The sequence below is a fragment of the Amblyomma mixtum genome, chromosome 10 (assembly GCF_055824585.1).
Source record: "Amblyomma mixtum isolate Tamu chromosome 10, ASM5582458v1, whole genome shotgun sequence".
Classification (NCBI taxonomy): Eukaryota; Metazoa; Arthropoda; class Arachnida; order Ixodida; family Ixodidae; genus Amblyomma; species Amblyomma mixtum.
Window position 1 is genome coordinate 141698530 of NC_143021.1, and position 13420 is coordinate 141711949.

A 13420-nucleotide genomic window follows, 5' to 3' on the forward strand; every position below is an offset into this window, starting at 1 on the left:
CATATGGCGAATTTCACACGCCCGGCACGCAACAGTTACCCACCGCTGCCGCGGTATTGACTTGGGGAAGTGAGACAGCGGCTGCTTGTAGTCCCCCTGATATCCGGAGGTGCACGATAGGTGCTTAATCGAACTTTCCTCCGCACATGACAGCGCGCTGCGTATCACGCTTTCTAGGCGGCGATAAGCTAAGGCGATACGAGCAGGTTCCAGTACAGGGGCGGCGTGCTTCACGACACAGGGTGCATGTATTGGTGTGCGTCGGCGCATCGCAGAGAAAAAGGCGAATCATTCAGTGATAACTACAGTAAATTAACCCGAAACTCCGGTAGCGCGTAGTATTTCGAGCACATTTGGTTGCTAGCAAGACGCAGATGAGTCCCAGGCTCAACAAAAGCTTGAAACACGTGGGTTATTCGCGGCGTAAACGCACCTCCAGCTGTCTCATCGAGACGAAGAGGCTTAATGGCACAGCCGTCCCCGCGGACTCTGCCTTATGAAGGCAGCAGCGGTCTGTCTATTCTGAAATGCCCGCTCGCAACACAGGGAGCCACCAGCCGGTCATGAACATTGTGAGCACGACGTAGAAGCCAACCGAATGCGCCGCAATTAGAGCAAATAAAGCCCCCAATCTTCGTAAAGTCATCATCATCATCAGCCTGACTACACCCACTGCAGGGCAAAGGCCTCTCCCATGTCTCTCCAATAGACGATATGCGAAATTGCTTGGCGGTCTGGCAACACCGCGCCCGCAACTTCCGGTTTCCATCTTGGCGCGGTCGAGCTCGTCGAGCTGGTGCATCGTTTGCTGTGCGTACTTTCTTCTTGCGAGTGGAATTTCAACAGGCAAGCTTCAGCTGCTGCGTTGTTTTTACAGCTGATCTTCGACCAAATGTAGGTGCTTTCAATCAGCGCCAGCTTACTCCTGCCGCATCCTCAGCTTCGCTTGAAGTCTGGCGCTGATGATCGCAATAATCCGCACTCGAAAGTGGGTTGGAAAGTCGAACCGTGACCGTGTGCTGTTGTCGTTTTAATGCTCGCATTAAAGCACCAGTTCAAGCATCACGCATTATCATGGCTATTTTATTCCCAGGTGGACGCGAATCATCTGGTAGGGTAGCGAGCGGTTATTTTGCGGTGAGTGCGCACGTGTGTTGACAAACTTCTGTGACAGTGCAAACTTTCGTTCGCGTCGACGCCAGGAGCTTCGTGCATTGCAGTATAATCACACAAGACCCTCGACCAGCTGCGTAATTCGATTCCTTTACTGTAATGTGCAATGCGCATCCGCGGTTTTCAACGTCACCGTTTCAGAGCCCGGCGTCGGTTGATTTTCGCCACAATTCGTTGAAACCGCGTCCTGCTTAAGACGCAGTCAGTCGACATTAACAAGAAGAAAGTAGGCATGCACATATAATTCAAAATATTGTAAGCAAAGACGCAGCTTTTTTTTTTTTTCAGATAAGCACTGAGCCACCACGGCGGTTTGATTAGAGAAAGATGTTACAGCTGTAGGTGCATGCACGGACTCGATACGCTGGTCAAGCTGTGTGTACAGGGGCGAAATTAGCATGTTCGGTTGCTTCCGAAACTTAATTAGCTTACTCCCAAACTTGGACAAATGGCTTTGTTGCGAAGCAAGCTGTTGGAGCTTGCCACAACGATAATAAAATCTGATGGCCTGAAGCGTTTTCAGAACACTGTTGCACATACTTTCTAGCTTAGACATGCATCCCTCCTTCATAATAAAGTAGCTATATTATTCGCTTCTTTTTTTTTAGATTTTCGTCGCCGCAGATATCGAAGGTATAGGAATCCTCAAGAAATAAACCATTAGCACCTCAGTTTTTATACGTAGGGTGTATTGCTTCACAAAGACTCCTTAACGCGCATAACATATGCGTATATGGTCCAGAGAGTTTGCTCGCCCTTCTAAAACTAATTGAACACGGGAAAAACTTAACTGAACACGTAGCAAACTAAGCAGTAATCGGCATATGGTTCTTCGAGTGAACTTATTTCGCCACGGCACAAGCGATTGGCCCGCTCAAAAAATTACCTTCTCTATTACGTTGTTCAAGTATGCGTCTGTATATATTCACGCCCGACGGGAGAGTTGATAAATGCAAGAAATCGGCTTCTAATTTTGATCAGAGACAACAAAGGCTGTGGTCCTTATTTTAATTTAAACGCGAATCACCTCGAGAGATTTGTCAAAAATCAGCGCAGAAAGCGAAAGCTGCGCACTGATCCGCGTGCTGACACATGATACCTCCCATGGCGTTTTGTGTTACTAAAACGTTGGGACGGAGTAAAAAAACAGAAAAGTGAAAAGCTTGAACGCACCTAGTTCTGGCACGCATCGTAGTGTCTTTTCACAGTGGAGAGGGTAGCGCAACACTGCATCGACATTTTACTTTTCAAACGAAGCGCAGCCGTTTTAACCCAACGCTGGGCAGCGGTTTCGTTTTCTATACCGTGCCAACATGGAGGACTTAGTTCTCGGAGCGCCGAGAGATGGCGCTGCGCATTTCGCATATCGTCTATTAACCCTGTCCTTTGTCAGTTGCCGCCACTGTATCCCCGCAAACTTGTTAATCTCATCCGCCCACATTACTTTCTGCCGTCCCCTGCTACGCTTGCTTTCTCTTGGAATCCACTCCGTTACCCTTAAGGACCAGCGGTTATCTTGCCTTCGCATTACAGAAAACTACGAAAAAGAAATTTTACGCCAGAATCAGTTACATCAACATTCCAGGGGGTAGAAACAGAGCGCAATGGCTAGAAATAGAACAGCAGTTAAAGGAAGAAAAAATAGATATGTACGCTTTATGCGAGACATATCTGAGGGATCTAGAAGATCCACCTTTAATCGATGGCTATGTCTGGGAAGGCTGCAACAGAACAGCAACGTAGAAGAAGGGAGGAGGAGTAGGTATGCTGATACACACACCACAGAAACACGCACAGGCAATGAGTAATCTTGGCGCCTAGCAGTCGCGGACTGCGTGGTTTCTCGCGCGCCGACCAGGTTCAAGGGCCGTTGGCTTCTGTGCGGCAATCCTGCCGTTGGAAACACGAGATGTGATGGCTCGCACCGGAGGACTCTTCAGGAGGGAGGGACAAATTCGCCGCGTCGTTGCTCAGGGGCAAGCGGGCGATGGGTTGGCGCCGCCGCCACTCGCAGTCTCCCCCGCGACCACGGGAGAGCACAGTTCGGGAGGAACGTCGCATTCCACATCACAGACGAGGAGGATTGATGCCTTTGTTCATGGCGACGCCATCGCCAGAAGCCGCCCCCGGGCCAGTTTATCTTTGCTTTTTCTTCGAAAAACAGCGTCTTTGATCAGCGTAGCCCGAAGGCGCCAGCCCGGCTCGCCTGTCTCCGCTGGCTGGGCCCCCGATCACAACAGTCCGTCTGCCGCCAAGAAGACGCCACGAAGTTGTTGGAGCTGATCGGTGCACCACGAATGTGCGTCAGTGTCCGAGTCCTTCTGCTCGGCAGGTCTGCCAGGAAGCCCTGCACAGCGTGCAATGGTCCTCGAAACAGAGCATTAGTGATCACGCCTACGCTAAGCCCATACCTCAAGCCGGGCAGCACACGGCCAACCTCAAAGAACTGCCAGGTTTTAGGATAAGGTTAAACAAATGCTGTAAATTTTGATACCCAACACAGCCTTCGCCTCGAAGCGCATGCCTGGAAAGCTGGCCTACCGGACCAGTTGAGCAAATTTTTGTTTACTTCTGTACTGGAAGCCACTCACTTCCGAATTTTGGCCACAGAAAACCGCTCAAACTAGACGACAAAGAGAACAAAACGGTGACGCTTCATAGATGCAAATGAAAAGGATAAAAACCAAATTGTTTCCCTCGGGTACCGTAAGCACTCCCCACGGGGCCACTCAGAAAAACATTTTTTCAGGTCGTTACCTTTTCAATTTTCTCGCCCTTTTGTAGAGGAGTTCAGATCGTAATGATCACGAGAAGTACGAGCGTGCTTGGTTCCCTTCACTTAGAATGACCGCATACTGCCGTCACCTTTGCACAACCTGCCAAAGCTTCGCTCAATATCGAAGCCGAAGTCATTAATCTCTTTAATGCCTTACAAGAAAGCTACCCAAGGCACTGGTGCTAGTGACGTACAATGACCTATCTTGCTAACACTTCCGCGAGTCAGCGTACGCTGCTAGACATAGGCACCACCAGTGAATGGTGCAAAACACGCTATACCACTGCTGCCAAAGTTAGCAAAGGTCATCCAAAGACTATACAATGCTCAAAACTTTTTTCCTTTTCTGCAGGAGCAAAAAAAAGAAAAAGAAAACAGCAGACACTTTTTCTCGGAATCTCCTAACTACCCTCGTCGCGACCCGAAGGGGTTGCCCATTCCTCGGCCTAGACCTGCGGGGTCGCAGACCGACAGTGGCTTCAGCCGCCGAGACCGGACAAAAGACGAAGGGCTTAAGTGCGCGTTGACAACTTCGAGCTCCAGACGTCACGCGACAATGATTTGTTCCGCACCCAGACAGTGCCACTTTAACGCCTGAGCAGGACTGGAAAAGAATGCGGGAGGGGAACGATCTATGAAAGCAATGCCTACGAGCATTGCCCCCTCGGTTCAAGAATGGCTTTAGTCTGAAACGCGTTCTGCTGCGTTCTTTTGCGTGGTAGCTATGCATGCGTCTTTGTGTCCTGCTGCAAGTTTTTTCGGACGATTACACTGTTGGCCAGACTTTAAGCTTACAATATACTCGGCCCGTACTTTCTCGGTTCTCTCGATACCACACCTTGGCTTGGCTCTCCTTTCGCGCGGCCGCCCTCTGAAAACTGCCTAGCAGATCGGCCCTGCGCGCCTCCCTTTCGCGCGGTGTCCTCACCCTCCGCATGTGCTCTGTGACGGAGCACCGAGCCGCATTTCCCACTTGAATCCACACTATCGGCTCGTGCCTTTGGTGAGTCACTGCACATCGCAGTGTCTAACTGTCCCGATTGCAGTTTACTTCGTGCTGAGCATAACTGGCTCTTCCTAGGCTTGCTATTGGATCCTACGACTTTAACGCTCTGGCCCGCAACTTGACCTGAAGCACACTCTGTAGCTAACGCTGCGTTCTGGCTTGGGGTTCCTGAGGCGCACTCAGGTGGCTCATTGACACTATGATTACAGTCAAGCGTCTGTGCAACTTGGCTACTACGGTTCGCCAGCCCCATCGAAGGAGAGGCCCCTTTGATGCCCTCACTGCGCTGGCCTGCGAGCTCACTACTGTCTTCCTGAGGGAAAGCATCAGCCTCAGTTATCAAAGCAGCCTCTGTCTCAGAGCTGGAGACGGTCGCTTCTCCTTTGTTAGCGCTGTCAGTGCTCGCTAACGAAGCAGGTCGCTCTGCGTTGTTATCGGCGGGGTTGCTGCCACCTCGGCCGCAGAAATCCGCCTCCTTCCCGGAAAGTGCATGCTCTTCTGGGCTCAAAACCACAGTTTTGCACCTTTCCTCATTCCTCGCTGTAGTGCTACACCATCCCCCGAGCCCTTATGGCTTCCGGATCTGCACTGTTCGCTAGATTTTTGACGTAAATGATCGGTCCTTGCTGCCGAAGTGGCCTTTCTTTCTGCGACCAAATCTGCCCGATCCCGGCACTTCTTAGCAGCCGTCGTGTCTTCCGGCGACTGAGCGGAGCTCCTAAGTCGGTTTCTGAAACTCTGATGGTATACCTGACCACAGTCAATTTGGCTTTCGAAATTGGCCTCTGCGGAAACTCGAAATTGTCGGAGGAGCGCACTTTTAGCCTTAGCGTAGTTTTTCGCAGGCGCGCTAATATGTTCGCGACTTCATACGGGAGGATATTCAGCAGCATAATTGACCAGTAACCCCGGTCTAGCTGCTCCTCCGTACAAATTCTCTCAAAAGTTTGAAGAAAAGTTCTGAAATTTCCGCCTGTCCGGAAAACACTTAACCCAGATCGCGTTGCTTGCATTCTGATCAAGTTATGTTCACGCGTGAGGTCCCGCAGCTTTCTTTCGAGGTCCATCTCCCGCTCTTTCATAGCTGTTTCATCCCACTTTGGCGTGTTTTGATCGAGCCGTTTTTTCTCGATCTCTCTTTTTGGCACCTCTCGCACTTCTTCCCGTTCCCTGTTTAGCGACTCTTGAATGTCCTCCCAACACTCGACCAACTCCTCCGCGTCTGCACCGCTTGCCTCAATTGCCTCAATTAAGAGCGGTTTCCTACGGATCGACCCACAATCCATGCCCTATTTCCTGCATATCAGACCCAGATCCGGTTTGCGCAGCTTTTTCCAGTCCATGCCTGCTCCCAAGCGACGGCTATTCTCTACACTACGTGGTCAGAGAAGATTCCCAAGCAATCTCTAGAGCCACATTACATTACCTAGGTTTGCAAATCCCAAAGATGTACAACCTGGCAAAACTCAAAGACGAGGCCGTGCACTTACCCATTCCAGAGCCTGGACGCCGCGCGGACCATCCCACCGCTGCCACCAGTTGATGTGCTCGGTGATCGGGACCGTGGGGTTCACCGCATTGCGATTAGGTGGGCAGACTGCGGAGGGAAGCCTTCAGGAGGAGCAGTAAACTTGACGGGTTTATTTACATTATTTACAATATAAACCGAGAGACCCAAGAATCAGGGAAGACGCTCTCGACAAACGACAGTTCGCGGATTCAATACAGTTTATACTCCCCAGGCCCTCAGCTAGGGAATCCGAACACTGGTCGAGTGTCCAATGGGCCTTGAGCCTCCACATAAGCTCCGCCCTACCCACGTGACCACGCACACACGACAGAAACACGCACAGGCAAGGAGTAATATTGGCGCCTTGCAGTCGCGGACTGCGTGGTTTCTCGCGGGCTGACCAGGCCCAAGGGTCGTTGGCTTCTGTGCGGCGATCCTGCCGTTGGAAACACGAGATGTGAAGGCTCGCACCGGAGGACTCTTCAGGAGGGAGGGACAAATTCGCCGTGTCGTTGCTCAGGGGCAAACGGGCGTTGGGTTGGCGCCGCCGCCGCTCGCAGTCTCCCCCGCGACCACGGGAGAGCACAGTTCGGGAGGAACGTCGCATTCCACATCACAGACGAGGAGGATTGATGCCTTTGTTCACGGCGACGCCGTCGCCAGAAGCCGCCCCCAGGCCAGTTTTTATGCGAAGCATATTACTAGAGGTACACTACAGCCCTTCGCCGTGGTTACGCGCCGTGCACACCACGTGGTACAGTGACGTCACACCACGTGAAATACCACGTGACACATGACGTCACGACAGAGGAAGACGGAGGTACACTACAGCCCTTCGCCGTGGTTATGTGCCGTGCACACCACGTGGTACAGTGACGCTACACCACCTGACATGCCACGTGACACATGACGTCACGACAGAAGAAGACGTAGGTACACTACAGCCCTTCGCCGTGGTTACACGCCGTGCACACCTCGTGGTACAGTGACGTCACACCACGTGACATACCACGTGACACATGACGTCACGACAGAGGAAGATGAGGGTCCACCTCGCGTTGTCGCTGTGGTTGCACTCCGTGCAGACCACGTGGTACAGTGACGACACACCACGTGACACATGACGTCACGACAGATCGCCGTCACGCGCTGGGAGAGGGAGAACGATGCCATCGCGCAGACACCGGAATGTCCTCGAGCGGCATTCCCGCGCATTTCGAACGGGCGATGAAGAGCGTGATGAACGGCAACCAAGGGAAGCCATGTATTACCAAGCCTAGCCGTCAATATGCTTCGCATCTGACTAGGCTTAACCTTAGCTAAGCCTCAGCCATTATTTCCTTGCTTTTTCTCCGAAAAACAGCGTCTTTGATCAGCGTAGCCCGAAGGCGCCAGCCCGGCTCGCCTGTCTCCGCTGGCTGGGCCCGCGACCACAACAGCCTCCAGGAACGCATAGACCGGAATGCTGTTTAGCTCCCTCGTCATGGCCTGTTGAACCACCTCTACCGGTCCGTGACGTTTCCCCTTGAGCGTTGATTTGTTCTCAATAACAGAAAAAAGTCTTATGAGGCCAAGTCTCGGTTGTATGGGGCCTGAGGCAGCGTTGCCGCCTCGTGCTGGGCAAAAAACTGGGGTCCTCATTCACTTGATGAAGATCCTGGCAGATTTCCGGTTGGCCTTTTGCTCCCCTGACCGGTCTCTCGGCACCAACTTCGCGAACACTTTCCTCATGGCTAAGCTTTCTGTCAGGATCTCAAAAACTTGGGTTTGAGGAACGCTCATGTCATCAGCAATCATTCTGATACTCCTCCTACGATCACTGTTCAGTAAATCTCTCACTCGCTACATATTTTCGTTGGTCTTGCTAGTCGAAGGGCGTCCGAACCGTCCTTCAGTTTTTTTTCTCTCTCTCTCTCTCTGGTTTTCTCTCTGTGCGTGGGTTCACGATGCTTCTAGATTTGTGCCTGAAAAATTCTGCGGAAGCACAGTTTTTGCAGGTGTACACTACCGCCACGTTCTTGAAAGGTCAAATGAGTGGTCCACTGACCCATATAGACAGTATGCGTGTCTTCAACATTTTCATCGTCAATTTCACCGTACCTAATTTACGACGGCGGCCTATGCTCGAGTGCCGCGTTTCTCCAGAAATGTTGTCAACGCGAACGCGTTTTGCTCCAGGGAGATGTTTCTCAAAGCATTCAAGGCGGAAAGCAGGGCTAGTTGGTGTGTCATCATTAATTAAAAGACTACCGCATAAAACAAGGACACAGACATAGAAGGAGATAGGACGAGCGCTAAACATCAACTGAGGATTTGCTGCGACAAACGGGTACATAAGAGCGCTTCGGTGGCACACGCGCGCACTGAATCAGAAGGAGCGCAAACTAATAAATGGGGTAAACTGCTCTGAGAAATATTTCTTCCTTGCCCACTTGCCCACATCATCTTTGCCCACATCACTTGCCCTGTTCAAGAAGGAAGAAATGTATTTCATGAGCAGTTTGCACATTTTTATCAGTTTGTGCTCGTTCTGACTCAGTGTGCGCATGTGTCGCCGATGTGCTTTTATGTGCCCGTTTGTCGCAGTAAATCCTCAGTTGATGTTTAGGGCTCGTCCAGTCTCCTTCTGTGTCTGTGTTCTTGTAACGACACGTTTCTGACGCAGCCTTGTCCATTGCAACACATGGAGCACTTACCTCACGGTCACTACCACCACATAGCTCAAAGCGGGCTTATTAGTTTGGTACTATTGTTAGCTGACGAAGATTAACATGTGCAATACACCGCGCGAGAGTCTCTCGCAGATTACCAAGTGGCGTGTTCCGCTTCTGCGGTAGCCTAGTGCTCTCAAGCGGTGGCCAGCGAAGCAGATCTGATCATGCCGTCGCGGGTTCGAATCTCATTAACGGATACTCGATTTATTTTTATTCTTTCTTTCAATTTACCCAAACCCAAAACATTGCGAGGTCCTGCTCAGGATTAACCAATCGGAATATTACCTCCGCACTAAAAGAAATGAAATAAATATCCACGACTGGGTTTCGAACCCGCGGCGGCGCCCAGAGATAAGCTTCCTTGGTCACTGTGCGAGAGCACCAGGTTATCGTCGCAACCGAAGTCACCTGAGGTTAAGCTGCAACACACTCTCGCGCTGTGCATAGCACATAGAATTTGTCGTTAAATAATACTACTATAAAACTAATTATCACGGTTTGAGTTCTGTGGTAGTAGCGACAGACAGATGTACGCTGCATGCGTTGGCGGGAAGCGCTGTGACAGAAACACGGCACTTCAGCAAAAATTCCGGGGGGCATTTTGTTGATTTAAAGTGTGGTGAGGCGAAAGCTTTTAGCGCGGTGTTGCTGCTTGTGTCACTGATGTGTGGTTAAGATGTTAATTAAGCAAACAAGTCTTTGTGGATCTTAAATGCTGGAGAAACTGGAGGGCGTTTGGGAGGCATCCGTCTGATCCGTCTGCGGAACGGAAGTGTGGTGGTTCGAATCCCATCTTGCACAAAGATTTTTTTCCTGGTCTGACTAGAAAAGCCTGGCACTTCTGCTGACAACCTTCTGTGGACAATGATGAGGCATTAAAGGCTTTAGCCTTATTGTGTGTTGGCATCGACAACACTACTGCAGAAACGCAGCAGTGGACCATAGTCGCGACGAAAAAAGAAAGATCAGCACTGTGACCTGCCAAGGGAGCGGCACATGCCAACGCTCGGCGCTGCGAATAGGAACACGCCGATAACAAAAGTTCCAGGCTTGTTCGCGAAGTTCAGCGTTGTGCCAGCCGAACGGCGAGGTTTTGTTCGCTGCGGTGACGTCATTGTGCTAATCTTTATCGCCCCTGTACACTGGCACTGACGTTGAAAAGTTTAAGACGTGCATAGCTGGCTTCCTCGTCCTGTGGTTCTCAATTGCGATTTCAGGTACGCGTAGTTGGTGTCTCTCTCCAACAAACAGTGCTTCCGCACAATATTTCGTGCTTGTAGGTGCTAAATCGGCAGCCGCTTTTTTTTTCCGTGCACAGTATTAGTCAGTAGGACAGGCTGATTTCACCACTTCCAACTTTTCTAACGAATGACGCAATATAGTTTTATTTCGCTAATGAGATGCGAAACCGCAGCCGTGGCCATGTGTTTGAGCGCTCGCCTCGGCTTCGGGAGGTCGGGGGTTCCATCCCCGCGGCCGCCGGTCTACCCAGCCGGTCAAAACCAATGGGAACAGGCGGTGCCCCGGCCATAGCGCTCGGCCTTCCAGGGGTGCACCGCATGGGAAAGGTAGCCTGCGCCTCAAAATCCCGTCGAACGTGGGCAAGTAACGACTGAAGTGGTGGAACCCCACAGTCGGAGCTCAAATCCCGTCGGTTTTACTGAAAGGCTGAGAGTTCCGGACATAGCATAATTGCTGGTTATTTCCTCAAAGTTTGTTATTGCCAGCTTTTCTGTTCTGTGAAATACAGCTGGCTTAGTGCTTACGGCAATTCTCTCTTTGCGCATTTTAGTTGTGGACTCTAACAGAATTATTCTTCTTTGTCCGAACTTAATTTGCAGTACCTGTTATTTGCATCCCTTTTCGCTAGTATTTTTAAGGATACAAGTTCTGTCACTACAGTTCCCAATTTAGCCTGGAATTAAGATAAGTGAAGAAATAAAACTGCAGCTTCTGTCCTTGAAAAAATTGTACGCAAAGACATTCAGTTTTCAATTCAATTCAATTTATTTATTTCGGATGTACACATGGAGAGGGTCAAGGGAAAAAAGCCAGATAAAGCCAGAAACGCCAGAAAAGACCAGAAAGGGCCTTTAAGCAAATAAAACTAAACTTAGCTGTACAGAAATAAAATTTTATAATAAAAACCTTCATTAGATCCGACTGGCTTTGATTAACCTGAGCAATAGTTGAGGGGAACAATTAGAGCGCATTGAGCCGCAACTTGAAGTTTTTAAAAAAGTTGGTGTATAATTCGAGATAAATTGTGACCCCGAATAGACCGCTTCCTAACAAGGCAGTCAGATTGGTGCCGACTAAGATGTTCGTTTTTGATACCTCTCTGCAAACTTTTAGGAACCTGGCATATAAAAGGGCGTCACCATCTGGAAGATATTGAAGTGACAAGTGTTAGCTGTTTTTTTAGTAGAATTTATATGAATGAGATTAAAGGCAGGTACACCAATAGAAATACGAATTTGTACGTTTATTTCCCGATGTGATGAACACACTCAAAAACATTTCACTTGTACATATTCCAACCAACTTTCGCAGAAATCACTGCTTAACGTCTTCACTGACACCTTCATCAAATTCTTCATTTAATTGGTTAGACGAACTGTCTTCTTCCATAACACTTCCGTAGTCAGCCATGGATTCACATTCTTCTTCTCGGCTCTTCTTAATTAGCACAAACACAATCGTATGATCTGTGAAGTAGTTAGCTACGGAACACATCCAGCCCACGACGAATTCCGCCCTCCTTCCAACGAAGTCACAGAAAACCAAGTCCAACCCAATTCCCCACTGCGTGGTCGGTTCGTTACCGTTTTATACTGGTTTCAGCCCAAATGAGTCTTCCATTCTTGCGTAAAACTTTGTGATTGAAATGAGCCACGAGTATCGCGGGCAAACTTTCATTCGTGGAAACACACCTGGATACCACGGCGACGGTATCTTGAATGCTCGTGATCATCATTGCATGCCGCAGCTGGTTGTTTCTACAATGCTGTTGTAGACGGCGCTACAAGTCTCAACGCGAGATGTGCTGTTTTCTAGATGGTGCCACAGATGGTGCTGCAGTCTCAGGGTGCTAGCAGTCCCCACAAAATCTCGAAACGTGATGATTAAGAGATAGTGCTCTTAAAATCGCCCTCTGTCAACTTCTGACGTTTAACAGTCACTGTTCCAACCTGCGATACTGCGGACACAGTAGTTACCCTACGGCCTTAAAGGCTAATCCGTCCTCAAAACCGCTCCGTCGCGGTTAACAAATCGTCAAAGAATTCCTCAAATTCCACCAGCCGTTCAAGCATTAAACACATATCAACGTCCACAGTGTCGGCCAATGCAAAGTGTCCACTTTCAAAGGACAGCTGGGAAGGAGGATCGCTGCTACTGCTGACACAACGTCCCTGCAATGCTGACACTGATACATTGCAATTGCATTGCAATGCAGGCTTGTGTTCACTTTTGAAACACTATGCATCCATCCCTGCTGATACTTTATAAAGACTGAAACGAAAAGAACGGGTAATTTGGGGATAAGTATTCTGCAGTAAAGATGCTAGAACGACCGTTTGGTTGAGATTTACTTTGAGACGCACCATAAAACGTTAATTTACTAAAAATCCAAACTTTAATGCTTATAGAAGTATTGGCGTACTGAAAGCTCGCAAGTTAAAGGCCCCAACCCTTCAGCGATGTTCATGTAGAGAAGAATAGCGTGAGGAGACCACTGGCTTTGATGGTTTTTACGTTGTGAACTATTTACCGGAGCCCTTCCTTGCTGGTGCACCAGTGAAGAACGTCCGTTGCGGGTCCCACGAGTCGCGCTAACTTCGCGGTTGTCAAGTGGGGCTTGCTGTCGAAAAAAGACACCACAAAAATGCCGTGAAACGCAATCATATGCTCCTCCAGTCCACTTAGCCTGACCCTGGCTCCTCACGGGAACCCCGCGTAATTAGCTGAAAAGAACAGCGCCTAACGCCTTGAAACGGTTGTCATGAAAGCATCCTGCAATGACTTGATGGCGTGGCGTACTGCATGTGAGCCTGAGTAGCACTAGTACTCGCACTTATTACCGCCATCGATGACGAGGAATGAAAATGGTTTTAAGGAATATGTTTCCCGACAGGCGCTGTCTCTGCATTGACAGACGCTCTCACGGTACCTACGGCATCAAGACTGCCAGAAACGAGGCCTTCGTTAAGCTATTCAGCCCACAAGGGAACGAACTTCGG